Source organism: Pipistrellus hanaki (assembly GCF_964339955.1).
Source record: "Pipistrellus hanaki genome assembly, chromosome: 16".
Taxonomy (NCBI): Eukaryota; Metazoa; Chordata; class Mammalia; order Chiroptera; family Vespertilionidae; genus Pipistrellus; species Pipistrellus hanaki.
The window spans coordinates 32,432,616-32,459,746 of NC_140518.1; the positions used below are offsets into that span (position 1 = coordinate 32,432,616).

The 27,131-nt window shown below is 57.7% G+C and overlaps 1 protein-coding gene across 2 annotated transcripts in view; it reads left to right on the forward strand.

Moving 5' to 3' along the window:
• The first annotated feature begins 6,214 nt into the window (after positions 1-6,214).
• RPH3AL (rabphilin 3A like (without C2 domains)) overlaps positions 6,215-27,131 on the forward strand; it is a 95,756-nt gene continuing 74,839 nt past the window's right edge. For both annotated transcript variants that reach the window (XM_084863034.1, XM_084863035.1), the window contains exon 1: positions 6,215-6,368. The gene's annotated coding sequence lies outside the window, so the exon portion shown is untranslated. The remainder of the gene's footprint in view (positions 6,369-27,131) is intronic.

Genomic DNA, 27,131 nt, shown 5'->3' on the forward strand with positions numbered 1-27,131 from the left:
ATAAAATCAATAAAATATATTTAAAAAAATAAATAAAATGGAAGAGATTAGAAAAAGCCACTTATTGTATGAGTGCATTTATTTATTCATTCATTCAAATATGTTTTAAAATATATATATATATTATTGATTTCAGAGAGGAAGGGAGAGGGAGAGAGAGAGAGAGAAACATCGATGTGAGAGCAGAGCATCTATCAGTTGCCTTCTGCATGCTCCATACCAGGGATGGAGCTGCAGCCTGGGCATGTGTCCTGACTGGGAATCGCACCGGTGGCTTCTCAGTGAGTGGGACTATGTTCAACCAACTGAGCCACAGTGGCCAGGGCTGCGTTAGGGCATTTAGATGACATGTCCAGAGTATGCAAATGTATAGGACCGACCGGAAGCAGGTTAGTGGTTCTCAGGGGTTGGGGAACAGGAAGAATGGGGAAGGGCCTCTAAGGGGTACAGGGGTTTCTTGGGGGATGATCCAAGTGTCCTGAGATAGCGGTAGTGATTGCGTAACTCTGTGAATGTACTGAAACTATGAACGGTGAATTTTACGGTTTGCCAATAAAATCTTGCTCATGGTGTTAATAAAGAGACTTTAAGAACAGGGTTAATTGGGCAGAAGGGTTTGGAGAAACAGGGTTAGAGAGAGGCAGCATTCCCCAGGCAGGAGTATCAGGGTGCCAGCAGGCCCTGAGGGGGAAGGGTGTAGTGTCTTAAGGGAAATACTGAGGCCCACGTGGGCGGGGTGTGTGTGTGTGTGTGTGTGTGTGTGTGTGTGTGTGAAGCTTTAGTTCTAGCACCAGAGCGGTGGAAGCCACAGGAGGGTTCCGTGGCAGTCCCTGCAGGGGGCGGCTTTGTGGAGAGCTCACTGTGATCGGTGAGACGGAGTGGACAGGGTCAGCCGTGGATGTGGGGAGGCATCTGCGGTAGCTGAGGTGGGAGGTTATCGCTCCAGGTCACCGGCCAGAGGGAGTGCCACCTAGACCCCTGAGGCCCTGAAACCTCTGCCCTCCACTGACCACCGATTGGAGTCCCTCAGGCATTTTGTTGTTGTTAATCCTCATCCGAGGATGTTTTCCATTGATTTTTGGAAAGAGTGGAGGGGAGACCGAGAGACACAGAGAGAAGCATTGATATAAGAGAGACATACCGATTGGCTGCCTCCCACACATTCCCCAACCAGGGCCTGCAACCGAGGTACGTGTCCTTGACCGGATGAGCCCAGGACCCGTCAGTCCACAGGCTGACACTCTATCCACTGAGCCACCCTGGCCAGGGCCCTTCCCGACTTTGGTAACTCGCCGCCTGGGGTCCGTTCGCTCAGGGATAGACTGACTCCATGAGACCTTGGTTTGTCAACTTGAACAAACAGCCCTCTGTCCACCCCTCCCTCCCCTGCCGCCTTCACTCTCAAACCTGACCGGGCAGGGAACAGACAGTCTGGGATGTAGAATGAGTCTCACTGCCGCTGTGAGCGCTGTTAGTCCCCAGGGCCTGCTGAGAGGCTCGCTGGGAGGGACCCCGGTTACTGTCACTGACTCATTCTAGCCTGCTGGGTGAGTCTCAGCGGTGCTGGTTCCGGTGCCTGGAAACGAACGGGCCTCTGATGGGGGCCCGGAGGGGACAGGCGCGGTCTGAGAGGGCCCGGTGGGAGGCGTGAGTGCTGGTCCGCTGCCAGGGACCTCCCCATGTCCCTCCTCCGCAGCTCCTGCTCTTGCAGCGGGCCTGCAGGTGGTGCATGCTGTGCGCACTGTTTTCCTGCAGGGGGCACTGTGGTCAGGAGACTGCTGGGCGGGAATGGGGGAGTGGTGGAGGGTGGGGGGTTTGGGGGACCAGGAGCCCCCCCAGCTCTCTCTGCTGGGGCAGCCACTTCCAGCCCTGAGCTGTGTGATTGATCCTGGACGGGCCGTTCTCTCGCTGTGAGAAGCAGGAAACGGGAGTGGGTCCGTCCCAGTGCCCAGTGCTCTCAGCCTGAGCAGGACGAGGAGGGAGGCCGCATGCAGAGAAGGCCTCTGAGGGCTCGTTTCCCGGGAATCCCTGCGGCGTGGAGGGGCGGCCACGTGGCGAGGTGCCTCCTGCGGACAGCTGTGTGCCTGCCCGCTCGCCGCCCCGGGAGGGAGGAGAGCCCAGGGCTGTGCCTCACCCCGGCCAGCGGGCACGCCTCTCTGCTCCATTCGGTTACGGCCCGGTGAGGCGAGGGGGGCGGACACCGGGTGAGACCTCAGGCCGCCCGGCCGTGGGGAGCGGGTGCGTGAGCCACGTGCTCCCCTCACAGTCAGCAGCTGTCAGAGCGGGGCCGAGAGCCGGGCTTCGATCTGCGCTCCCAGACTCTTCACTCCGAGTGCCTGAGGTTCTGAATCCCCCTGTTCTTTCCTGTCTGTCAGCCCCCCGCCTCTTCACTCACTCCCTGGTCTTCCTCCATAGAGGGGGCAGGATGCCCACAGAAGGGCTGTCTGGTGCTTGGACATGTGAGAGATCAGAAATATGTGTTTGTAAAAGGAAGGTGAAATAGGTGCTGTGTGCCAGAGCTCCATGTAGAGATGTTCTATGTGTTTGCCCGTGTCTGTGTGTATGTCATTGCACAGAATCCCATAAAAGCAAGAGGAGGAGAACTGCAGAGGAGCTGGAGGTCAGCGTCAGGGGGAGAGAGAGTGCATCCCCAGGCCGCAGAGCTGGAGGCGGTGTACTCTATGTGAACCGCGGATTTGGCTCCGAGCTGATTAGCAATCAAAGCAGGAAAAAAAATATTGTGTACACGGTTCACGGGGCCCATAATGAAAAGGAAGCCAGACGCCCAGCGCTTTTCCGGGCAATTAGACCGGGAGGAGATTTCTCGCCTGGGTGGTCACTGCGGGCCCGAGGGGGAAGGAAATATGTGGCCACCGCCGCTCCCGCTCCTCCTCCTGCTCCTTCTCCTGCTCCCACTCGCACTGCTGTTCCCACTCCCGCTCCTGCTCCTGCTCCTCCTCCTCCTCCTCCCGCTCCTCCTCCTCCTCCCGCTGCTGCTCCTCCTCCCGCTCCTGTTCCTGCTCCCGTTATTGCTCCTCCTCCTGCTCCTCCTCCCGCTCCCACTCCTCCCGTTACTGCTCCTGCTCCTGCTCCTCCTCCCGCTCCTGCTCCTCCTCCCGCTCCTGCTCCTGCTCCTCCTCCTGCTCCTGCTCCTGCTCCTCCTCCTGCTCCTCCTCCCGCTCCTGCTCCTGCTCCTCCTCCTACTCCTCCTCCAGCTCCTCCTCCTCCTCTCGCTCCTGCTTCTCCTCCTCCTCTCGCTCCTGCTCCTCCTCCTGCTCCTGCTCCTGCTCCTCCTCCTGCTCCTGCTCCTGCTCCTCCTCCTGCTCCTCCCTCCCGCTCCTGCTCCTCCTCCCGCTACCGCTCCTGCTCCTGCTTCCGCTGCTATTCCCACTGCTGCTCCCATTCCTGCTCCGCTCCAGTTCCCGCCCTTATTCCTGCTTCTCCTCCTGCTCCCCCCGCTCCTGCTTCCGCTCCTGCTCCTCCTCCCACTCCTGCTCCTGCTCCAGCTCCCGCTGCTGTTCCCGCTCCTGCTCCTCCTCCTCCTCCTGCTCCTCCTTCTCCTGTTCCCGCTCCTTCTCTTGCTCCTCCTCCTCCTCCTTCTCCTCCTGCTCCTCCTGCTCCTGCTCCTCCTTCTCCTCCTGTTCCTCCTCCTCTTCCTGCTCCTGCTCCTCCTCCTGCTGCTCCTCCTTCTCCTGTTCCCGCTCCTTCTCCTGCTCCTGCTCCTCCTCCTCCTCCTCCTCCTTCTCCTTCTCCTCCTGCTCCTGTTCCTGCTCCTGCTCCTCCTCCTCCTCCTCCTCCTCCTGTTCCTCCTCCTCCTCCTGCTTCTGCTCCTTTGGTGGACCCAGTGATCATGCACAGCCGGTTCCCACAAGGCCCAGGAGGCCGCGCAGTCCCAGCGTGGTGGGCCGGGCAGCCATGGCCGTGATTCGGAGCCGGCACGCAGGACGAAGCCCACTTGCCTTTTCCGCACTGGGGGGTGGGGAGTGGGGGGTGCCCTATTGGGGGTCATGGGCAGAGCCACCTCTGCAGGGTGACATCGGCAGAATGTCCTGCGGACTGTCGGAGGTGTGTGTGCTGGGACCCCCCCCCCCCAGGGCCAGTGGAGTGACCTCTCAGGGTGAGGAGGGGGTGAGCTTGTCTGCAGAGGAGGGGACCACTGGGGGTTCTGACTCCTCCCAGCCACCCGCTCGCCCACAGACACTGAGCGAACGCCTGTTACTGCCCAGAAGGGTGCCTGGCCCAGTCTGCCCAGCTCCCTGACCCCCGTTTAACTTGGCTTCCTCAGCGCTGCCCTCCCCGACGCTCCCTCCACATCAGAACTCCCAGGTCCCGGCTCTCCCTGCCCCCCACCCCGCTCCTCCCCCTGCAGCCTGCACCACAGCCTGTGCTGACGCAGTTCCTCAGGTCTGTTTGGTCAGCGTTCCCCCCAAGACGTGGGTTCCGGGGCGGGGACGGCGCCAGCGTGCTCCTCCTTGTGTCCTCGGTCCTCGCCCGGCGTCCAGCACGTCAGAGGCGCGCAGGGCCTATTTGTGGAATGAATGAATGAATGAATGAACGAACGAATGGGAGAATGAACAGGGCGTGAAGATGGAGCAGATGCAGACTGCCCAGTAGAAGATAAAGACATAAACAAAACATAAGGTGGCAAATGCTCAGTGCCCGAGGGAGGGGACAGGGGCTGCTCCAGAGGGAGGGGGAGCCCAGCACCCTGTGCGGGTCTGGAAGGGAGGGGTGGGGGTGAGGGACATCTGGGGGTGGGGGTGGGAGGGTGCAGGGCGCAGGAGAGGCAGCAGCGAGACGGGCTGGCGGTGAGGGAGGCAGCATTGCTGGGGTGCTCTCAGGGCTGTGCCGGTGCAGGAGCAGCTGCAGCAGGAAGGTGGAGCTTGGCCGGGGCTGGGTTTGGGCGGCGGAGGGAGAGGCAGCAGGTTTGCGATGGGCAGGGATGGGGTGAGGGCCCCCGGCAGGCGGAGGAGAGCCGAGTGTGGCCCCGGAGGGTGGAGGCCGGCCCAGGCAGAGCGCCCGGCCTTTGCTCCCGGGATGTATTAAGTCGTTTGGCACCTACTTTCGTGTTCAAACCCACTCGGAGAGTTTTGCTGGAGAGTGATGGGATGGGAGCTGTTGCATCTGATTCCCGGACCCAGCTGTGGGGCTCCCGGGAAGGGCCAGGGGCCCGGCCAGCGCTGCCCGGCGGCTCCTCGGCCCCCGCTCTCCTGAGGGAGGTCAGAGCGCGGGCTCAGGAGAAGGGCCAGCTGGCTCCCAGCTCACGGGGTCTGTGGCGGCTGCTTTCCACAAACTCAGAGATGACTTACATCACATCCTTCTCCTGGCCACAACCGGGATCACACACCTGCGCTTCTCAGCACCTTTAGACACAGAAGCTTTTCTCCCAGGGACACTTCCCTGGAAGCCCAATCTGTGCAGCAGACAAGAGCAGAGCGGCTCTGGGGTGGGTGGGAATACACCCACCCCCTTTATTCCTCCCTGGTCCACGCCAGCAGCCCCCTTGGGCTCCTGGGAACCTAGTTTGAGGACCTCTTTGCCATGTTGCCGATCTGTCCCTCTCAGGAGCACCTGCTTTGGTTCTCCCTGGGGCATAGGCTGCCGGATGTGGTGGTGTGTGTGTGTTTGTTTTATCATTACAACATGTTTTCTGTCATTAGCTTGTTTATACTATGCAGATGTCCACATGGGAGGCCCTGTCCTCTCCTTCTCATTCTAGGCAGGTGTTGGGGAGCAGTCCCCCCACGCCTCCCCCCCCCCCCCCCCCCCGCTACGCACAGGCTCGCTTCATCACCCTCGTCCCCCTTGAGCTGCATTTGGGAGGTTCTACTTACGTCCTTGGTCACATCATTCATGCCTCAGTTTACCTCCTTCCCGGGAGCCACACCTAGCTAATTGGGTCGGTGTCCTGCCCACTGGGGCCTCAGGATGTCCGCTGGGAATAAATACTGCAAATACTGAGGAGACCTTTCACACTCTGTACCCTAACCAAAAACCTTGGAGGTCTGCAAGGTGGCCAGACTCAGGAAATATCACCGAAAAGGAAGCAGCCGTCCCCAGCAGAGGCCTCCCTCCGCTAAGCAATGCCCGGGGCCGGCTCCTGTCGGAAGACGGCGTGGCAGGGGCCGCGGCCTCCAGCACGTGGGCCGTGGCGGCCTTGGCCTGATTTCCGTGCTCCAGGGAGAGTCCAGGCCTTGGTTTGGCTCCAGCTGGGCCTTCCCGGTGCAGCCGCCACTTATTGACTTAAGTCCGGTGATTCAGATCCGCATCAGGGTCCCCCTGACGACCAGGCGCTGGGAGGGAGGCCCTCCCCCTCCCGTCGGGGGCACCGGCCGGGCAGGCCCCCGAGAGGCCCCCTTCTGCTCCGGGTAGGTGTTTTGGGGTCTCTGGCCCCGAGGGGACAGGCAGGGGACTTGTGGTTCCTGGAGCCAGGGGCCCTGTTCGTACAGGGTTTCCCAGAACTTTGCTGGCTCCGGGGGAGGGTGTGTGTCTGCAGGGGAGAGCTGGTTAATGGTTGACCCGGGGCTTGCTTTTCCTGGCTGCCGGTCCCGTTGCTTCAGAGGAAGAGGCAGCAGGGGTCCGGGAAGATCTGGGGGCGTCCCGGCACCTCCTTGACAGCTGCTGCACTTCCTGGGGCGTGCTCCGAGAGACCCAGGGGTCAGGGGTTGGTTGGGGGGTAGTGCGCAGAGGGCATGGATGGTGTTTTGGTAAAAAGTTGGACGTCAGATGGGCGCAGGGGGGGCCGGCAGAGAATGGGACCACGTTAATGTGACTGAGCAAGGTGGAGCATTCTGCTGCACAAATATTTTTCTTGCGTGTCATGCTCTGTGTAGGCACCGGAAGAGGGGCTGCAGGATCTGTGCCCCCCAAGGGCTCTTTGGGGTCAACCAGGACAAAACCCTAACCAGTCCCCAGGTAACCGGGAGACAGGGCCAGGAGGAGGCAAAGATAAAGCAGATAAAGCGCAAGGCAGTATTTCTTAGAGGGCGAGAGGATTGGAAGCATATGACACAGGAATATTAAGTTTGCTACAAATAGGAGCATTTAAAACATTTCAATGATTGTGTTTATTTTCCTGTATATTTGAACATAACTTTTAAAAAATATTTTTATTGATTTTTTTTTTAACTGAGAGAGGAAAGGAGATAGGGAGTTAGAAACATGGATGAGAGAGAAATATTGATTCAGCTGCCTCCTGCACACCCCACACTGGGGATGTAACCGCAACCAAGGTGCATGCCCTTGACCGGAATCGAACCTGGGACCTTTCAGTCTGCAGACCGATGCTCTATCCACTGAGCCACACTGGTTAGGGCTGAGCATAACTTTTTTCTTCAATTTGCCTTCTGTCTATGGCAGATGATATGGTTTTCTCTTTGTGGCAGAGGGATTCAGAGAACAGGAAAGGAGAGGGCTCCTGAGAGAGTCCGGTAAGATCCATTGAGGTAGAGACGGGAGAGGTGAATTCACACTCACAGACTCAGAAATGTGTGTGCACAGCTGGGCATCGTCCATCGTGGCGCCAGCCTGTAAGCCCTGTGGGGCCTGACGGGAGGGTGGGGTTGGACTGTCTGTGGAAGACCGTGAATCTCAGGGTATGGACTATGCCCTTGATTCAGGGGCAGTGGGAGCCATGGAAGGCGCTGGAGGAGGGGAGTGGCATCTGAACTGACTCACTTGCTCGCAGTGGGTACCAGGCTAGAAGCAGGATGACCGTCAGGGGTCTGAGGAAAGGTATAAGAGGCCAAACCAGGGCCATGGCCGAGGATCAGCAGTCCAGCGCCCCAGTCTGTCTCCCACCGGCTCCAGCAGCAGCCTGAGACATCGGAGAGGGGCGGGTCTGGGCAGGAGCCAGGCTTTGGCCTCTGTGGGGAGGCGGTGGGAGCTGAGCAAGGGGGCAGTCAGAGGGGACTGGGCAGGAGGTGCCCATCTTTCCCAGCGGGACCGCTGGCCTCTTCCCCGTGGCTCCTGGCTCGGGTGGGATGTTCTGGGGGAAGTGGGTGGGTCGGCTGGAGGAAGCTGGTGTCTGGGCCGGAGCACAGCGTCCTGAGGAGGAGGAAGCACGCAGTTTCCTGCCCTCCAGTTTGACCCCGGCAGCCTGGCCGGGGGCCCAGGCCACGATTTCCCTGCCCCGTGGGCCTGCGGTCATTCGGGTCATGGGGTTTCTTGTTTAACTCTTCCCCTTCTTCCCTCTGGTGCAGAGACGTTGGCCAGGGGTTCCGAGATGGGCTTGGTTTGAGAACCGGGGTGGGTCTTTTTGTTTTCCAGGTTTGTTTCCTCGGAGGGTCTCCTGTGTGCTCGGCGCGGTGTCTGGTGCTTTCACTCTGCTCTCGGAGTTCACCTTGGACACAGCCTGTGGAGGGGGCGTCCTTACCCCCAGTCCACCCGAGAGGAAGCAGGTTATGGGGGAGGTTCCTGCCCAGCCCGTCCAGCTGGCATTAGCAGAGCCGGACTCTAGACTCCCCGCTGGTGCTGTCTGGAGGAGGGAGACGGTAGCCTGGGAAAGCAAAGCTCTGTCGGTTTCCCCCGTCGAGGTGTGGGGCTGCACCGTGCGGGGTGCTGGGTGCCTCTGTGAAATGGGGTGCTGACAGCACCCAGCCACGTTGTGGCGGGGGTTACATGAGTTCACTGCAGGCAGGGTGCTGTCTGCGGGTCCGGGGCTGTTCCTGCTGGTGTTGCCTCGGTTTTCCTGGAAGACACGGTGAGAGGTGTCGGTTGGACGGGACAGAGCATTGTTGTAATGGTGTGTATGGCACAGAATGGCGTCAGAGACCCATCGCCTGTGGGCTGGCTGTTTGGGGCCACGCTCCTGGCCCTGATGGGGGTGTTGGGGGATGAGCGTGGGGGGGGAGGAGTCTGTGTTCACGTCCCTCTGTCGCTGACCTTCCTTAGAATCAAGGCGCACGGTGCCGTTTCCATGGCCTGGTCTCACCGCCCGGAGTCGGTGCCAGGGAGCTTGGCGTCCTAATTGCCCGTGACCTCCGCTAGCTCTTCTCCGAGTTCCTTTCCGGCTCTGGACTCCGAGAGGCCTCTTCCTCTCTGGCGGTTTTTCCAGGAGGGCGCTCTTCCTGGAACGCCAGCTCAGTGCCGCCCAGGCCCGGCTTTTCCTGTTCGCCCTCCGCCCGGCGCGTCTGCTTCTGGAAGCCCCCGGGCCGCCGCAGGGAGGAGCTTCACTGCCATGCGCTCCCTCTCGCTGTTCTCTGCACGGTCCCGGCGTCTATAGAGCCAGCGTCTGGTTCACTCAGGACCCGTCCCGCTCACGTGCAGCCCTCACTGAGCGTACACACACAGAAAACAGGCGGCCTCTGCCCGGGGACCCGACCGAGATGAACACGTCAGCAAAGAAATAAATGCACACGCTCCAATCATGACACATGCGATGGAGAAAAAGAACCGAGAGCTAGTGTTTGTTGACCTTTCGGTCTTCTGCATGAGGCTGTGTCCCCTGTGAGGGCCTCCCGCCTGTGCGCCTCTGGGTCCTGGGCATTCCAAGGCTAACAGTGCTGCTGCTGCTGGTCATAGTGGTGATGACAGTGACAGTGATGGTGATGGTGGGATGATGACAGCGATGGTAATGGTGATGATGATGACAGTGACAGAGATGGTGTTGGTGGTGATGACAGTGGTGATGGTGACAGCAATGGTGATGACAGTGACAGTGATGGTGGTGATGATGGTGGTGTTGGTGGTGATGAAGACAGTGACAATAGTGGTAGTGATGGTTGTAGTGATAACAGTGGTGATGATGGTGATGACAACAATGACAATGTGGAGGTGGTGGTGATTGTGATGACAGTTGTGGTGATGCTGATGATGACAATGACAATAGTGGTAGTGATGGTGGCGGTGATGGTGGTGGTGATGGTGATGGTGATGATGACAATGACAATAGTGGTAGTGATGGTGGCGGTGATGGTGGTGATGACGGTGGTGGTGATGGTGATGGTGATGATGACAATGACAATAGTGGTAGTGATAGTGGTGGTGATGGTGGTGATGACGGTGGTGGTGATGGTGATGATGACAATGACAATAGTGGTAGTGATGGTGGCGGTGATGGTGGTGATGACGGCGGTGGTGGTGATGGTGATGGTGGTGATGGTAGTGATGATGGTGGTGGTGATGGTGACAATGACAGTGGTGGTGATGGTGATGGTGATGGTGGTGATGGTGATGGTGATGATGGTGATGGTGATGGTGGTGATGATGACAATGACAGTGGTGGTGGTGGTAGTGGTGGTGGCAGACTTGCACTGCACAGTGTTACAGGTCCTGTGCTGGATGTGTTACTCGTACCCTCTAAGTCAGGGTTTTCAGACTTGACACTTTGACCCTTTCAGCTGGGTCATTTCATGTTGGCGGGGGGCGGAGGAGAGGCCTGTACTGTGCATTGTAGAATGCTTAGCAGCTTCTTGGCCTCTACCCACTGGGCTGTAGCCAGTCACTCCTTCTCCCAATGTCCCTGGGGGACAAAATCGCCCTAACTCAGAACCACTAATCGAATGTATTCTTCCCGGGAACCAACCGCTCATTTTACAGATGAGGCAGTGAAGCTTAGAGAAGTAAGTGAAGCTGCCCGGGTCACTGAACCATTCACTCACGGAGCCAGAATGCAAGCCCAGATCCATGACCTAGGGACAGGCGGCAGCCTCTGCCCTTCACTGCTTGGCAGAGGAGAGAACTCATCAACCCTTGGGAGGGCCGTCTGGGTGCAGACAGGCTGGGGCCTGCTTGGCCAGCCATGCCGCACTCACTCGGAGCTGGCAAACACAGCGGCTGCTGCCCGTTCTCTTACTTGGTCTGAACCATAGAGCCAAAACGAATCCGCATGGAGACGTCTCCGCAGGCCCCGGCCTTTGCCACGCCAGGGCAGTCCCACTGCCGCCTGCTCCTTCAGGCAGCCCTGTGGCTGGCGGACACCTGTGGGCTAGGCTTTCTGCAAACGGGGCCTCCCAGGCTCGCTGCCTGTGTTCTCCCACTGAGACTGTGACTCGGGGTTTGCGGGTTGAATGCCCAAAATGCCCATTTGAAATTTGACCTATTTTATAACAATAATTTATTGTGAAAAAATTTTAATAGGAAGCGAAGTTGAAGGAATTTCACAGTGAACACCTACCCACCCACCCCGTAGTCTGTGGTGAGCCTTTTGCTACAATCTGTTTCCCTTTTCCTGACCCCAGGCCAGCGCGGTCTCTGGCAGGCGGTCAGCGAGCTCACCGTTAACTTCTCCACGAGAGAGTGAATCAGCCACAGTGCCATGAGGCAGAGAGGGTCTTTGTTACCAGGGTGATGGGAGAGGCCAAGGGTCGTGAATGATCCTACTCACTCTCAATGCAAAACTAGTAAAATAAGTCTTGAGGAGATCGGAAAGCTATTTAAAATGTCCCCCAGTCCTTACCCACCCATGCCGTCTTGAAGCACAGAAACAATACAAATGCAGTAGCTTCAAACAACACGTCCTGTCGATGGCTGGACACCAAGAAGGGCCCTTTGTGAACTTCTAAGTTACTGTTCTTCTCATTTTGTGGTGCCTTCCCTGGTCTCAGAGATAAGCCAAGGCCCTAGCAGACAATGCTCACCCCTTCCTCGGCACGCCTGGCCCTCCAGCCCAGATGCCATGGGTGGGGGGACCCCCGCCCCATCTTTCCCAGGTGGGAGTCAGCGGCTGCTTCCAGCAGGAGAGGCTGCTCCCCCGGCCCGCACCTTCCTGTCAGCCACGTCCCACCACACAGCCCTCGGTGTCAGCGGCTCCAAACAATAGACACCCCTTCAACACAAAGACGTTTTGTACATGATGAGAACTCTTAAAAGCTTTTTATTTTTATTTTTAAAAAATATATTTTATTGATTTTTTTACAGAGAGGAAGGGAGAGGGATAGAGAGTTAGAAACATCGATGAAAGAGAGAATCGTCGATCAGCTGCCTCCTGCACACACCCCCCATTAGGGATGTGCCTGCAACCAAGGCACATGCCCTTAACCAGAATCGAACCTGGGACCTTTCAGTCTGCAGGCCAACGCTCTATCCACTGAGCCAAACCGGTTTCGGCAAGCTTTTTATTTTTAAATAATTTTAGGTTTATTTGAAAGTTGCAAAAATGGTACAGAGTTCCTGTCCCCCTTTCCCTTGCTTACCCTGTCAACCCTTGGCAGGGCCACCTGGGGCACAGACATGACACCGCTCCTCATCTTCTCCTCATCTCTCGTGACCTTCACATTTTTTTGCAGAGAAGTGGCCCGTTATGCTATAGCAGGTCCCTCTGTCCGGGTTTGCCTGGTATTTTCTCCTGGTTCCATTGCGGTTGGGCATTTCTGGTAAGAATCCCCTGGGAGTGGTGCCGTGTCCTTCTCAGAAGGTACGCTGTGTCCGTAGGCCGTGTCCCTGGTGATGGATGTGAGTCTTGGCCACTTGGCTAAGGTCGTGTCTGCCCGTTTCTCTCCTGCAACAGTCGGTGTTTCCCTTTGCACGTAGTCAGTGTCTTGGGGAAGATGCTTGGGGACTGTGCATGTGTCCTGTTTCTCCTCACACTTCTGCCTACTCATTTTAGTATCCAGCCACAGGTCTTGCCTGTGACAGTTACTACTGACGTGTTTGTGGGTTGTAGATTTTTTTTTTACAGAGAGGAAGGGAGAGAGATGGGGATTTAGAAACATCGATCAGCTGCCTCCTGCCCACCCCCTACTGGGGATGTGCCTGCAGCCAAGATACATACATACCCTTGACCGGAATCGAACCTGGGACCTTTCAGTCTGCAGGCTGACGCTCTATCCACTGAGCCAAACCAGTTTCGGCCCACTACTGGTGTGTTTTAACGGTGATTCTTCTGTCCCTTCATTCTTTCTGCGTTTATTATTCAGTGTAAGAGTGAGCTGCCCCTCTCCACTGCTCACTTATGTATTCCGTTATCCTGTATAATGAGAGAGGAATATGCTAATTATCTGTTATGCCCTGAGGCGTAATGACCGGCTGTGTAAGGACTGGATCACGGATCTGAATGAGGGTGGGGCAGCAGAACTACAAGCCAGCGATGGAGAGGTGCAGGAGGGGCAGGGCAGCAAGCTATGAGAGGGGAGGGGGGGGAGGGAGAGCTACCGGAGGGCAGGGCAGCGGGTGGAGAGCTACAGGAGGCAGCGACCTACTGGCACAGGGATTTGTGTGCAAGGCGACTAGTTTGTATCATAAGGAGCCATAGATATTTACTTTTCTCATTCTAGATTATAATCCAACACCGTAGCTATTTCTTCCCTCGCTCAAACTGTTCGAGATCCAGCCGCTGAGAGTTCAGCCTGAGTGTTTGTTGTGCAAGTTCTTAACCTCCCGGAAGAGCTGGCAGGTGGGCAGTCCGGGGACTAAGCCTGTCGACCTTTCCCCCAGATCCGGCGATTCTCAGCATCTGACCGTGTTTGCTGTCCTCCGCCCCCTCTCTCCCCTGCCCCTCTCCTGCCGTGTTCCCACCCGTGTGCCATCTGCTGCTGTTTTTTTTTATGGAGGTTAATTTGCAGTTAATCTTTCCCTGTCATCAGGGGTTGGTGGTGCAATGTAGGTGGCCAGTTCTCTGTCCCCTGGAGATGGTACCTGCTGCCCGGCCCAGACCCCAGGTTTGTTCTCCGCGGCGCTCCAGGGTTTTTTTTTGTTTGTTTGTTTGTTTTTAGCGGCTTCTGGAGATGTCACCCACAGGCCATCCACTTAAAGTATACATCCCAGTGGTTTCCAGTAATGAGAGGTACGGCCATCGCCGCGGCCAATTCTAGGACATTTCGTCACCACAGAGAGAAACCCCAGGTCCTTCAGCCATTTATTGCCGGCCCTCCCTCCCAGCCAGCCCCAGACAGCGCCGATCTTCTCTCTGTCTCGCTCGATTTGCCTGCTCTGGGCATTTCATGGAAACGGAATCATACGCTGTGGTTTTTTGCTACCGGCTTATTTTAGCATTAGGTTTTCAAGGTTCTTCCGCGCTGTAGCATCCATCGGTCTTTCTCTCTTTTTTATGGCTGAATATATGGCACCGTGTGGTCGGTCTTACCACCTTTTTTTAATCCGTGCATCAGCTGGTGGGCACTTGGGTTGGTCCCACCGTTTGGCTACGGTGATTTGTGCTGCTATGAAAACCTGTGTGTAAGTTTTTGTTTGAACTCTTGTTTCCAGTTCTTTTGGGAATATACCCGGGAGTGGACTTGTTGGGTCGTAAGGCAATTCCATATTTAACATTTTGAGGAACTTCCAAACCGTTTTCCACAGTTTTCATTCACACCAGCAATAACGGGAGTTAGAACCCAACCCAGATCGAACCCGAAACCCGAAACCTAGGTACGTGTCTCAACCGGGATCAAGCCTGCCACCGCCTGGCAGACAGGACCGCGCTCCAACCAACGGAGCCACCCGGCCGGGGCTCATTGTGTGTGTGTGTTGTTGTTGCTGTTTCTGGTGTATGTTTTTTTTTATGCTACAACATGTATTTATTTCCAGCCAGATCACAATCTCCGACTGCTTAGATGGGTACGTAGTATAAGTTCCTTCTTTGGTAAATGTGCTGCTCACGACAGCCATTCTGATGATTAAAATGCATATCAAACAGCTATCTCCGTCTCTTAAAATATAACTTCAATAAGCCGCTGCTGCCTAAGCCACGGTCTGGCCATGGACGCAAGTGGCGGGCGATTCTTCACCGAGGAGCCCGGAGAACCGTGACACGGCCCCACGGTGAGACGCCTGCAGCCAGCCCCCGCCGTCCACCCGCGGGGGGTGGGGTGGCGGCCGTGGGCGGTGAGGGCGGCGGGATGCGGCCATGGGCGGTGAGCCCCGTGTGAGGACAGAGTTAAGTACCGACAAGGAGGTACGACCTATGCTCGGCTTTTCACAGAAGGCGAGCACCGTCTGGGCGAGTTAATGGGCCGGCAAACGCCAGTCTGTTTGCCCCCCGGCCCTCAGTACACACCGAGGTGAGGACAGAGAAGAAACTGGGATGTGGCCCTGGTGCCCAACTTCTGTGTTCAGGATGGAGCTTTGGGCCCCAGCTGGTTTGGTTCCATGGTTGGGGCGTCCGTCTGCAGACGGAAAGGTTGAGGGTTCAATTTCGGTCAAAGGCATGTATCTCATTTGCTGGCTGTGGAGGGGAGGGGGGCAGTCAGAGTGCGTGAAAGAGGCAACCAGTGGATGTGTCTCTCTCATTTCGATGTTTCTCTCCTCTCTCTCTGTCTCTCCCCCTTCCTCCCATTCTGTCTAATAAATCAATGGAAAAAATATCATTGGGTGAAGATGAACAACAAGAGGCTGAGCTTTAGGTTATGAATTTTTTATGTACCATTTTCTGTAAGTGTGTTGTGTTTGTTTTCAGCGCAAATCGTTCTATTTGGAAAGCCATCCGTTATCTTTATAGATTCTTCATTAGCATTTAGAGACTTCCTGTAGGCTGCCAGGCTCAGGGGTTCACCGGCTTAAAGAGGAGCACAGATAGGTCTGCACAGAGTCTTGATTTGGGTCTTGAAAATATTCTGTTTGGCTCAGGATGAGAATAAACCGGGGACCTAGTGTATTCTTCCCACGTGCCTCTCCCTTTGGTTCCCCTCAGTATCCCACGCCCGGGGTAGCCATGCGAACTCCGCGGCCGAGCAGTGCCTTCCTGCGTGAGCGCTCATGTCGGTGTTCAGCATCGCAGCTCCCTCAGGACCTGAAAGAGTTGCTCTCTCGAAGTTCCGTCCTTCAGAGTTCACCGCCTGCCCCGACGTTACCGTTCTTGTTCTCGGGCTGCTGGTGGGCAGCTCCCCCCAAAAGAAACTCCCAGCAGTCCTGTCCCCCGGGCGCTCACGCCGGCACTGTGGCTGTGATGGGCGTGTCCCTGAGGGCTAATGATGTCTAGCGTCTTCCCCCGTGCCTTTGGGCTTCTGTCTGTCCTCTTTAGACAGGTGTCCACTCGTGTCCTTGGCCCGTTTTTTAGTTGAGTTGTCTTGTTACTGTTGAGTTGTAAGAGTTTTAAAAAATATATTCTAGGTTCTAGACCTTGATCAGATATAGGATTTACAAATATTTTCCCCCATACTGTGATTGTATTTTCACCTTGATAATATCATTTTGTGTAGTTTTAATGTTGATGAAATCCATTATTTTTTCTTTGGGGCTTATGTTTATGCATATATATATATATATATATATATATATATATATAATTGATTTTTTTTTTACAGAGAGAAAGGGAGAGGGAGAGAGAATTAGAAACATTGATCAGCTGCCTCCTGCACACCCATTACTAGGGATGCTCCCGCAACCAAGGTACATGCCCCTGACCGGAATCGAACCTGGGACCCTCTATCCACTGGGCCAAACCGGTTAGGGTTGCTTATGCTTTTGTTGTTATAATCTAAGAAATCACTTTCAAATCTGAGTTCATGAAGATTTATCCTGCCCTGGCTCGTTTGGCCTCAGTGGATAATCAGCCTACGGACTGAAGGGTCCCGGGTTCAATTCCAGTCAAGGGCACATTCCCGGGTAATGGGCTTAATCCCCAATAGGGGCGTGCAGGAGGCAGCCGATCAGTGATTCTCTCTCATCATTGATGCTTCTATCTCTCTTTCCCTCTCCCTTCCTCTCTGAAACCAATAACAATATATATTTTTAAAAAGATTTATCCTTATATTGTATTGATGTAAGGGTCGAAGGCCATTCTCTTGCCTGTGCCGACCCAGCTGTCACAGCACCGTTTGCTGGAAAGACTTCTTTCCCCACTGAGGGCCCTGGCCCCCTTGTTGGAAATCAGTTCCTCGTAGACGTGCGGGTTTCGTTCTGGGCTCTCCGCTCTATCCCAGTGCCGTGTCCTGAGGACCACCGGGCACGGGGTTTGTCCTGCTCCCAGGAAGCAATAGGAGAGGTCAGGCGCATTCATAAGCCACGGAAACTGGGCCTGCTGGAGGCGGTGGAAAGCAAGCGTTTCTGAAGACGCGTGGGGCCGGCGGCGGAGCTGGGCGGCGGCCTCGGGGAGGCGTGGGCTCGGCCTCGGGGAGGATACCCGTGTTCCGTGTGCTGGAGACACGTTCGCCTCGGCGGGACCGAGCCTGCGGGCGGATGGCCCCGAGCTCCAGGGGAGGACATTGGCGTGACTTGCAAGTGTCTGAGCAGAGCTGGGCGTGGAGCGGCCCCTGGTGGCAGGGGAGCCACTTGGGCTCATAGGGTGGCTGAGGTCTGGGGAGCAGCTGGGTCAGGCAGTGGGAATGGCGGGGGCTAGGGGCTGTCCACGGCCTGTGCCTTCCTGCCTCTCTGCTCTGTGGGCACGGGGTGGGACGCGAACGGCACGTGAGGCGGGGCCGCGGAGGCCCCTGTCACCCACGTCCTGGGCCTCGCACCTCTACTCCCAGCCGCTGCCCGCTCTGGGGACCCCTCGCCTGGCTGCCTGCTCTGCAGTCCCCCGGGCTGCGCAGCCCCGGTAACCCCGCGCCTTCTCAGAACTGCTGGTCGGCCAGTCCCCGCACGCCTCAGCTTCTGGGAACTCCGGGCACACGCCTGCGTTCTGGGAACACCCCGGTCCATGGCTTTCATCGGGCGCCAGGTGCTGAATGAAGCCCGGAGGGCGATAGCATGGGCCAAACTGAGTGCCAGGGGCCAGCGGGGTGGCCTGCAGAGAGAGTTGGGTCTGAGCCCCTTCTCGGGAAGAGAGGGCGGGCATGCCACCCCCTTAGGATTGTGACGACTCAGGCGGTCAGCAGGGGGAGGCACCGGCAGGCAGGCAGCTTCCTGTCCAGCCAGCTCTGTCCCGGCCCGGTTTGTAGCTCAGGGTGAGGCTGAGATGAGCCGGCACCTGGACGTGTCTATGTCTCTATTCAGGAATGTCAGCAGCACACCACGGTGTCACCACTGCCTGTGCCGGGCCTTCCACAGTCTCCGCGGCCTTTATATCACCACACAGAGTGCAGCTACGTTGAAATAGTGTTTATGCTTACCACCACTTCTACATGACAGTAGCTATCAGACCCACCGCCCACAAGGCTGTGCGTGTAATGCTTCAGGGAAGAAGCACGCAGGTTGCTAGATCCAACGTCTGCTTTTTGAAAGCACATTCTCAGAGCTCTAAGCCAATATAATTGGTTTCCTCTAGAACCCGTTTGTGCATTAAAAACCGTTATTTTTGAGAAAGTTTCCACAGGATTCACCAGACTGGCCAACGGTGGGGGGTTGGCAGCGCGCAGAAAGGACAGGAGCTGGAATTAGAACCTGCCTATGCAGACATGTTTAAAAAAATTTAAAAAAAAAAAAATATATATATATATATATATATATATATTTATATATATATATATATATATTTTTTAAATTTTTTTTATATATATATATATTTTTATATATATATATTTTTGATTTTTTACAGAGAGGAAGGGAGAGGGATAAAGAGCTAGAAACATCAATGAAAGAGAAACATATTTTAAAAAATATATATTTTATTGATTATTTATTTATTTATTTATTACAGAGAGGAAGAGAGAGAGAGAGAGAGAGTTAGAAACATCAATGAGAGAATCATCGATCAGCTGCCTCCTGCACACCTCCTACCGGGATGTGCCCGCAACCAAGGTACATGCCCTTGACCGGAATCGAGCCCGGGACCCTTCAGTCCGCAGACCGACGCTCTACTACTGGGCCAAACCGGTTTGGGCTGCAGGCATGTTTCAATGTGTGGGCTCCCCCTCCCCTAAAAGCTTTGCACATGACGAGCAAACTGCTGGTGGCTCTGCTTGGCCTTTCCCCTCATCTTCTCTCCGGGGGTGACCCTCCTCTCTCAGGTCCCCTCCAACCATGCCTGGGTCCGCAGCAGCCCGCACTGTGGAGGTCCATGACGAGACCCCGCTTGTCTGGGCTCAGCCTCTGCTCGGGAGCGGGAGCGAGCGGAGCGGCAGACAGCTGGTCTCCAGGCAGCACGGCGCTTAACCTTGGAGCTGGAACAGAGGACCGTCTGTTTGTGTTTCCATGAGCACGGGACAGCTGGCCCTCGGAGCGCAGGCTGGGTCAGCGGGGTTGCCTTGGCTACTGGCGTGGAGCAAACAGCAGGGCCAGGGTCCTGCCCAGCTCGGCTGAAGCGGCGGCAGCAGGAGGAGGAAGTCCCTGGCAGAGCCCCACGGAGCCACCTGGGAGCCGGCGTGCGGTGGGGCCGGGCGGGCGCCGGAGGACTGGCCCGCGAGCACACCTGAGGATCGGGACGGACCAGGCAGGTGAGAGGGTGGTCTTTTCCCTCCAGAGGCTTCTCTGCCCCATAGAGGGTATCTCTTAGGCAGCTCACAGGGGGGATCGAAAACCAGATTTTTCTCAGCAAAAATCCTGTTTGCCTGGGACTCTACACACACACACACACACAGATGCACATGCACACACACACAAACACGCGCACACACGCACAGCAGACATGGCAGCAGCTCGAGTGTCTGCACTGAAAGAAACAGTGTGAACCCCACTCACCAGGGCCTGGCGCCCCGGAGGACTGAGCCATTTTCTGAGCCGAGAATCCCTGGGGCCCGGACACCCGCTTCCCCCGAGGCCTGGCTTCCTCGGTCACCTTCCTGTCAGGTCCTCCTTCCAGCTCCTGTCCTTTCTGCGCGCTGCCAACCCCGCCTCCCCCACTGGCCAGTCTGGCCAATCCTGTGGAAACTGTCTCAGAAATAATGGTTTTTAATGCACAAACGGGTTCTAGAGGAAACCAATTATATTGGCTTAGAGCTCTCAGATTGTGTTTTCAAAAAGCAGACGTTGGATCTAGCAATCTGCGTGCTTCTTCACCGAAGCATTACACGCACAGCCTTGTGGGCGGTGGGTCTGATAACTACTGTCATGTAGAAGTGGTGGTGAGCATAAACACTATGTCAACATACCTGCACTCTGTGTGGTGATGTAAAAGCAGCGGAGACTGTGGGAGACCCGGCACAGGCGGTGGGAACACCGTGGTGTGCTGCTGACACTCCTAGATAGAGGCATAGACACGTCCAGCTGCGGGCTCATGAAGCATAAAGAGATGGCTCCTTCCCGTCCACGCCCACGGCTCGCCTGTTCGGACTCCCAGGACGAGCGATGTCCTGTGTCCTCTCCGGCACCCATTGCGGCAGCTCCCTGTCTGCGGTCCAGACCCTGCCTGGTCCTCACCGCCCAGGGCCTCCGGGGGCCACTTTATTTATTTTAAAAAAATATATATTGATAGTTTATTGATTTTTCACAGAGAGGAAGAGAGAAGGATAGAGAGTTAGAAACATCAATCGGCTGCCTCCTGCACACCCCCCACTGGGAATGTGCCCACAACCAAGGCACATGCCCTTGACCGGAATCGAACCTGGGAAAATACCACGGCCTGGGCGAGTCTATGTTGAAGAAGTGGCGTTAGAAGAGGTTTAAGTTTAAAAAACTTGGCTCTCGAAAGAAATGTCAATCGACGTCCTGTTGATATTTGGCTCTGTGGACGAACGAGTTTGCCGACCACTGTCTTAATCCAACATGACCAGTGTCGTTAGAAGAAGAGAGACCAGAGGGAAGACAGCTGCGGGAAGACAAGAGGCACAGGGAGCTGGCCGTGTGGAGGCGCAGAGGGAAGGAGGCCTGTGAAGCGGCCGCAAGCCGAGGATTGCCGGCAAACCCCGGCAGCGGGGTAGACCCGGGGCAGATAAGAATGCCCCTGCCCCCACCCTCCCCCCACATCTTGGTCTCGGATTCCGAGCTCTAGAACTGTCCCAAGCCTCCCAGCTCAAGTCATTTACTAAGAGGCCTCAGGAGGCCTTGGGAGCACGCTGGGCCCACGGCCAGCCTGAGAGGCCTCCTCCTTCCTCCGTTCCCGGGCTGCCTTTTTAAAAAAAAATATTTTATTGATTTTTTACAGAGAGGAAGGGAGAGAGATAGAGAGCTAGAAACGTCGATGAGAGAGAAACACTGATTAGCTGCCTCCCCCACACCCTCCCACTGGGGATGTGTCCGAAACCAAGGTACATGCCCTTGACCAGAATCGAACCTGGGACCTTTCAGTCTGCAGACCGACGCTCTATCCACTGAGCCAAACAGTTGACTCTTGATTGAAGAGTCTGGTTACCCTGCAGCTTCAGCTCTGTGACTGCCCAGCCTGGGGGCTTCTCCCTGCCCCGCCCCAGGCCGCTCAGAAGTAGGCTGTGCCTCCGGGACCGGGGCTGTTGGAGGGGGCGGCTGGCGTCTGGAGGGAGGGGCATCGGGGTGCTCTGTGTCTCACCCCACCGGAGGCTCTGCGCAGCGCCTCACCCTGAGAAAACGCTCCAGCTGGACAGAGAGACGGGGAGGGGTCTGGTCCCGAGGACCGGGTGTGCTGGGTGAGGATGCACCGCCCGGGGAGCAGGCCCCGCGGTGGTGAGTGAGGCCTCCTCGCTGGGCACCCCGGGGCATCTCCTGGGGGCACAAAGGCAGCACCGCTCACCGGGCAGCGGGCAGAGAGGCGGGCACGTGCCGGGCACAGTGGGCACCCGGTGAACGCCGGTGGCAGGAAGGAGAGGGGTGAGGCCTCAGTGGCTGCTGCTGGTCCTTCTGAGGGTCACGGCAGACGCTCAGCTCTGTGACTCGGCGGGATGTGCCCCGGGGCGGCCGTGGGGCGTGGGGTGGACTGCTCCTCCGAGGGCACAGACAGGGGAGGCTGCGGGAGTCTGGGCGGGGGCTGTAGGGGTTCAGAGCCCCGCCCGAGAGGAGGCCTCTGAGCCGGGAACAAGGACAGGGCGGGTCGTCAAACCCTTGCTAACTCCTCCTCCGAGGGGGGTCGTGGGAAGCATTCACCCGTCACCCCAAACCCTGCTCCACGTGTGCATGGCCTCGGCACTCTCCCCGCAGGCGTGTGCCCACAGAGCGTCTGCCCCGGGGCCGCTTCCTGCACCCAGCCCCCCGGCACTTCCAGGTCATCGCCATCTGCCATGCCCTGCGGCGGCGCCGCTGGTGACCATCCCTCCGTGGGCGGCCTCCCAGATCCCCCGAGTTTCCGGTGGGTGAACCGCCTCGCAGGGGCCGGTCACCGGGAGACCTGCGTGGCCGGGGAGGGCGGGGGAGGAGGGCAGGCGCACGGAGGGCCTTGGCTGGTGCTGCTCCCCGGGCGGCCGTGGGCTCTGGAGGGGAGTGACTGCGAGCCGGACACCCGCCGCCGTGCGGGCCCGGGGACACCAGCGGGCATCCGAGGGCTGCAGTCTTCCCCGGGCGACGGGGCAGTGCCCCTGGGATATGAAGAGAAGGCAATGCTGGGGGAGCCCTGGCCGGTTTGGCTCAGTGGGTGGAGCATTGGCCCTCGGGCTAAAGGGTCCTGGGCTTGATTCCGGCCAAGGGCACGTGCCTGGGTTGCAGGCTCCATTCCCAGCCCAGGTCGGGGTGTGTGTGTAGGAGGCAGCCTATTGACGATTGACGCGTCTCTGGAAATCAGTGGGAAGATGTCCTCGGGTGAGGATTAACAAAAAGCAGAAGTGCTGGTGGGAGGCCGTGGGTTGCTTTCCGATGGGAGCGGAGGGGGAGGAGCTGGAGGCCGTGAGGACGGTGCTGGGCTCTCGGTGACCGGGTGCGGGAAGGCGGTTCGGTAAGAAGTTCCTGGGACCAGGCCCAGCAGCCGGAGCAGGTCCGGGTCCAGGTGACTGGGCGGGGGTGAGTGGAGGGAGGAGGGGCAGTGAGACTGGAAGGGCAGTTGGGCTTTTTCCTTCGGCCGTGGGAGCCGTGAGGGCTTCTGAGCACGGCCTGGCCCGGCCTCTCTGGCTGCCATGAAGGGAGAGAGGAGCCACAGGAGGTCCAAAGGCCGATGGGAAGCTGTTGCCACCGTCTGGGCGGGAGTGGGAGGAGCCAAAAGGGGCAGGCGGGGGGGGGGGGGGGGGGGCTGCTGTTAGGAGCCCCGCCTCCTGCACAATCAGCCCAGACCCCAGAGACGCTGCTCCCTCTGCTCCTCGGGGTTTCAGACGGCCTTCGGGCTCCCTGTCTGAGTCATTTGTCCTCCTGTTGCGGGCGGCATGAGAGGGACTGTGGAAGTGTCGGCACCTTATCTGCTGCTGTTATCGTGTTCCCGTGTCGTGGTAACCGAGCGGATGGCAGGGCTGTTGCTAGGGACCCCGGGAATATTAATCCCGGGTGCAGAGCCGGCGGCTCTCACAGGTGTCGGAGGCCTCGGGAGGCACCGCGCGGTGGCAGGGATTCTTTCTGTGTGTCCCCGCCTTTCCTCCCTCCTGTGGCCGCCCCTCCTCCCGCCCCGCGGCCCGCACAGCCAGCGGTCTGGGATGGCAGCCTGGCCGTGCCCCCGCCACTCTCCCCTCCCTCTCCCCTCCCACGCCCACGCCCAGGGCAGGCATGGCCGCAGGTCACTCAGCCTTCCCTGCAGAGGCGGGCCAGGCTCCGAGTGCCGCCCAGCGCCGCTCTGCGGCCTCAGCTCGGCCTGGCCCTGGCATGAACCTCCTTTCCAGCCCCGCACGGGCCCCTGAGCGGCTCCGGGCCCTTCACAGACACCTCTCCTCTGGCTCTGGCTCTGGCTCTGGCTCTGGCATGGGGTGAGGGTGGAGGGGGTTGGACTGAGTGTTGTTTTTAATTTTTATGTTATTGAATTTTTTAATTTCTTTTAATTTTTTAAAATTTTTTTTAATGGAGGAAGGGAGAGGGAGAGAGAAACATCAATGAGAAAGAATCATTGATCTTCTGCCTCCTACACACACACACATTCTCTCCCCCCTCCCCCCAGTGGGGATTGAGCCCGAGACCCAGGAACATGCTCTGACACAGGGAGTCGAGCAGGTGACTTCTTGGTGGTGAGATGGGGCCACACCGGCGGCAGCAGAGGGGTTTTCCTCGCCTCTTGGGTCTCTCCTGGCCTCCCCGTCTGGTCTCTGGGCCTCTCCACTGCTCACCCGTCTGAGCATCAAACTCTCAGCGGCTCTGAGGGGAGGCGTGGCCAGGTGCGGCGGTCAGCGGGGGGTTCTTTACCCGGTGCCGTCCGTGTGAGCTACCGTTGCCATGACAACGCTGCATGGCCACTGCCCCCAAACCCGGAGGTTCACAGCGTTTGCCTTCTGCTCCTGAGACTGCGGGCAGCTGCTGCCCTGGCCGGGCCGCACACTCCGCCCTTGGGCTCGGGGCTCAGAGGAGCCCTCCCTGCCGGCCGAGGCTGCTCTCCGCGCTCGTCTCCAGCCCGTGCTGGTGGCCGTGCACACGTCCCGCCCAGCCCTGCGCTTCCCTCCGTTCCGCCTCCTCTCCCCGTTCTCCGGTGCCAGCTCCTCTCTTCCCGGGCAGCACGTCGGCCCCACACCCTGGCTCAGTGGAAGTTCCCCAGAAATAAGAGGAAGGCCGTGGGAAACGCCAGGCCTGAGGCGGAGGGACTGCCCCAGCCCAGAGTGGGAAGAGGAGCTGTCCTGGCTGGGACACTGCCTTCGGCCCGTCCGGCGGGGACGGGGGGCAGGGACCCTGGTGTGTGTGGTCCCTCCCTGAGGGCAGGTGGTTTTGCATCTGAGAGGCTGCTGCCGCTGGCCGTGTTCCTCCCCCCTCCCCACCCCCCTGCTCTCCTCCCCACCCCGTGCTGAAGTGGCTGTGAGCTTTGAGGGCTGGCTGTCACTCCGCAGTGAGTGCCTGTTGGTAGCCCTGTGGAGTCACAGGGTCTGCCCTCATTCCGTCCGCGCTGTGAGCCTGCGGTGGGGCCGGAGACCCCCACCCGTTTTAGAGAAGAGCATGGAGCCCGCCCGGCTAGTGTGGCTCAGTGGTTGAGCGCCAACCTATGAACCAGGAGGTCGAGGCTCCATTCCTGGTCAGGGCACATGCCCGGGTTGTGGCTTGATCCCCAGTGTGGGGAGTGCAGGAGGCAGCTGATCAGTGATTCTCTCTTGTCATTGATGTTTCTCTCTCTCCCTCTACCATCCTCTCTAAAATCAATACATACATATATACATATACATATATACATATATACATACATACATACACACACACACACACACACACACACACACACACACACACATATATATATCCTACATATTATAAGGCCAATATGTAAATCCACTGAATGGCAGAACAGCGGTCACTCTGACATGCACTGACCACCAGGGGGCAGACGCTCAGCACAGGAGCCGCCCCCGGCGGTCAGTGCGCTCCCTCAGTGGGGGTGCCTCTCACCCAGAAGCCCTGAGCCGGGCTCACGGCTGGCGAGCACCGTGGTGATGGCCGGAGCCTCTCCCAGCTCCCTGGCGGTACTAAGGGTGCCCGACTGCCAGCTTAAGCCGTCCACCGGACACCCCCCGAGGGCTCCCGGACTGCGAGGGGGCACAGGCCGGGGGAGGGACACCCCCTCCCGAGTGCACGAATTTCATGCACCAGGCCTCAAATATGAATATGAATATGAATATGAATATGAATATGAATATATATTTAAATTTAAATATAAATGAAGAACATTAGGCTTAGAGGTGCTAGCTGCCTGCCTGGGTCACTCAGGGCTCTAAGGCCAGTGCTCCGTTGACTGGGTTCTGAGCCGACGAGTCTGTTGCAGGAGAGAGGCCGTCTTTTAAGTGGACTCAGGTGTTTGTGGAGATTCGTGATCGCCTCCTTAAACCAGCTTCTCGGAGATCCACAGAGAGGATCTTCCCTCTGAGCTCTGCCGGGGAGATGTATGATGCATGTTAAGCAGAGGGGACACGTCGCCTCCAGCAGGCCTTTTGTCTGAACGATTGCTCACACTCCTTGGGGAGCCTGTGGCGGAGCGCACTCAGGAGAGCTCTGAGGCTGTGAGCGTTCCTGCAGTAAAACCTCAAAAATGCGTGAAAAAGGTACACGTCCTGTCCCTCGTGGGAGCTTATCCGGAGGAAATAAGCACCGATGGGCACAGAGACTTCTCTCCCAGGACTTCCGTTTCGGGGGGAATATGTAGCAGGACTGGAAATTCTCTCTGCGCCTCCGAGCAGGAAAACGGTGAAACGCATCCAGAGCACAGCTGCAACCGAGAACCATTTTTCAAGGACTTTTAATAATGTGAACATGTACAATGCGATAAGAAAGCGGCAGCAGAGGATGTAATAAAAAGCGAATTTTTCTTAAAATCTATACGCAGAAACCGGAGCAGCGGGAGACCTGACATAAGATGTTAGAGTCTCCGGGGTGGGGTGGGTGGGGGTGATGAGTGATGCAGGCTGTTTTCCCTCCTCTGTCCTCAGTGCCAGGAGGCAGCCTCGGTGGCTGTGCCCACAGCACGTCCTGCTGCGACTGACACCCAGGCACGCGCGTTCTGACGTGAGGGAGACGGGACTCATCTCCCGGACAAATGCTGGTTTTCCCGGATCGGCCTCCGAACGTTACCTGGGCTCGCGACCCTCCGTTCTCCAGGAATCATCACAGGCTCCTGTTCCTCCTCCCCTTCTCCCCCCCCCCATGCGGGCCCCAGTATGGTCCTCTGAGCCCCTGCTGCAGACACATCAGACACACCACACATATTACACACACCAGACACGCCATACATGACCACACGCCCCACATACCACCCACACACCACGCACCACACATACACAGACACCACGCACAGCATACAGAACCATTCCACACCACACCCACATCCCACACACCACACATCATGCACATCAGACACACACACCATACATGACCACCCCCCCCACATATATATATATACCACACATGCATCACATACCACACATGTATACAGACACCACACACATCACACACTATACAGCACACAGCACACACGCCTCTTCCTCAGCCTCTTTCTGTCAGGCTGGAAGGACTCCACCAGGCCTGTGGGTGCGTGCGCACCCTCTCGGTCCCTGGCCCTGCTCTGCAGGGGGAGCCCGGCTCGCAGAGGGTCTGGGCCGTGGGAAGGGGCTCCCGCACGCTCCTCCTCGGACCCGCTCGATGGGCGGAGGCGGGAGGGTGTGCTGGGTGGCGGGGGCCCCGTGGCAGGGAGCCTGGGGCGGGTTGGCTGGCGAGTCGGGGAGCGGCAGCTGGCTCGGACTGAGGAGGTTTGGAGAACCTAAGCTGGCTTCGTTGGCAGTTTCCTAAAATACGGCTCCTCGGCTGCCCTCCTCTCCCGTCTGTCCCGAGGTGGCCGGTGTGGGCCAAGGGCAGTGGGGCCTCTGCGGTGCCAGCTGAGCCGGCAGCCCCGGGTGGGGCCGAGGTCTCACCCACGCAGCGTCGCGAAGACCCCGGCC